The following is a 2,687-nucleotide window of genomic DNA, read 5'->3' as shown; positions in this document are numbered from 1 at the left end:
TCGGAATATTCCGAGGAACTAGTGTTTGGGGTTCCAAAACATCAATTTGTTTTGCCGTATTTCATTTCTTATACAATTGTAATGCATACCATTGATGATTCTTTGTATAGATGATCATAAACCATGAAATAACAAATTTCAAAACGAATTGAAAGTATTCCCTTTACCGTTCATTAAAGTGTATAAGTGTTTCTCTTACGTTGTGGGGATTTCGTTCATACAATCGGAAAAGTGTTTATTATAGGGTAAGGAACAAATGTTTGACTTCATAATCAGTCTAAGACACTTAATAAGGGTTATATAAGTGTTATTCAAACCGCAAAACGTTGTTTTCGGTTTAAAAACCCTATTTCCTTGGAATTTCCTCGGAATATTCCGAGGAAATTCTGAGGAAACCCTTATCTTCTTCGGAATTCCGTCGGAATATTCCGTGGGAATTCCGAGGAACTAGTGTTTGGGGTTTCAAAACATCAATTTTTTTTATTATGTTTGTCATTGTCTTGTTCAATCATTGATGGGCCAGAGCTTTACCCCATTTTATTATGGTTCTCCACTGTTGTATAAACCTCTAGCTCTATCATAATCACCATTATCAATCCTGAAATCCATTGCAATGCACAAGAGAGGAAATAATAGAATCAGAAAATATATATTTTGTATACTAGATTGTTGTAGGCCTCTCAGTCTCTCATTGACAAACTTTCTTGATTCTTAACATAAAATTAGTCATCATACACAAGGATTATGCAAATGAACATAATAAAAGAGTACACTTACTAATATATATATCAAATATCTTATACAATCAAATACTTATAGCCCAACCATATTCCAGCAGTTGAAGCGGATGTTACCAAAGTTGGTGTAGATATCCAAAACTAGGATAAACCTTCACATCATTAGTAGCTACAACATCCAAAATTAGCAGTCAAGATCATAATATGGCAAGAGACATGACAAAAAGACAAAACCTATTGCATTCACGACCAATCTCACGTTCATACTTCTTCTCAAATTCACCGGTCAGATGTCTCATGATGAAAGTAGGTTTTCCTGCACAACACACCCACCAAGACCATTCATAGCTAGGTTTTAACCACTTCTTTTTTTGCCCATTTTAGATTATTTTGTACTCCCTCTTTTCTTTAAAGTTACATGATTTTTCACACGATTTAATAAAACACATTATATTTACATATTTTTTGTGTTTATCTTTTTTTCATAATTTTAAGCAAATAAAAATTCAACTAGAGCAATTAAGTTTTTTGAAGTTTGCAATTAGTTAATAAAATATGCATAGGAAATGTAAAAAATAGATCTTTTTGAAACAAACTTTTTCTCTAGAATATGTAACATTAAGGAACGAAGGGAGTATTATGCATTTTTTTAGAAACATATATAGATATACCCATTTATTTTGGAATGGCTACCTTGCAATTTTTTTTTTTTGCTAAATACCTAACCTTGGATTTTTTTTTTAAAACTGACAGTTTGTATAGTAAGAAAGTCATAACTTTATTTTTCTAAATAATTTTAATCTTTTGGCAGTTACCAACTAAATCATTCATTTTGTGTTTGTTTTTAAAGACAACAACGAAAATGATTTAAATACCCTTGGAAAGTAATCTATATTGACCCAGTTGGAAATTTTGTATTCTCAATACCCCACTTCTTTTCTAACTACCCTACCATATTTTCCTTCTCTTTATTACCCTCAGCTATTATATTATTATCTATTTCTTGCTGACCCCACACCTTACTTTCTAATTTTAAAATACTTTCTAATTTTAAAAATAGAAAGCGGACCCCTCATCCTCCCACATAAAGTCCATAATTAATGGACACCTAACAAGCGACCCCACACTCCATCTACCTCTCTCCTTCCCACAGGTGTCCATCTGTTCCCTTTTTTCAGATCCTGCTCCCTTTTTTCCAACCACCTGCGAATTCTTCTTCCCCTTCAAGCTCCATTGGCGTTTTTTGGAGGTTATTTTGACGAAAATTGGTACGATTTTTTCATGAAATTTTCATACTAATATACTACTTATGTTCTATGTGTTATGGGTAACGAAAAAAATAAAAACTTAGCTGTAAAAATCGTAAAAGTTTTCAAAGAAAAATGAAAATAAAATTTGAAGAAGGTTCTCTTCTTTTAACACGATTCTTTTAACACGAGTTTGATAGGAAAAAACATAAAAATGGTGTTAGACGATAATGTGGGTTTTGTAACATGTTATTTGTTGATTAAACATACTTAAACCGATGAAAGATTAAAGTTTTAGGTATATTGGTATGAAAATGATGTTTTTTTAGGACTATTTTGTATATTTCTACTTATTTTTCACTGTTTTAAACCAAAATAATACATTACAATATTGGTAGACGATATTGTGGGTTGTATAATACCCCCTGGGTTAGTTAAAAGGGTTAAATCAACAAAAATGAAAATTTATAGAAAATACTGGAATTACTAGTACTACTAAGCTACAATCTGTATTACTTGTATTACTAAATAGAGTATGTACCAAAGATCTTGGACAACTTAGATTCTTTAAACGGTTAACTCATCATAATTTTTGTTTCAGGAAATCTATGGCCTCACCTATTACAATCATATGTTTTGATTACGGAGGAAGTTACATCAAAGATGGGGGTGAGAGAAGATGGATCTCGGGAGAAGATGAAAT

This window comes from Brassica oleracea, chromosome C4 (genome assembly GCF_000695525.1).
Source record: "Brassica oleracea var. oleracea cultivar TO1000 chromosome C4, BOL, whole genome shotgun sequence".
Lineage (NCBI taxonomy): Eukaryota > Viridiplantae > Streptophyta > Magnoliopsida > Brassicales > Brassicaceae > Brassica > Brassica oleracea.
Note: the sequence above shows the minus strand (reverse complement) of the source record.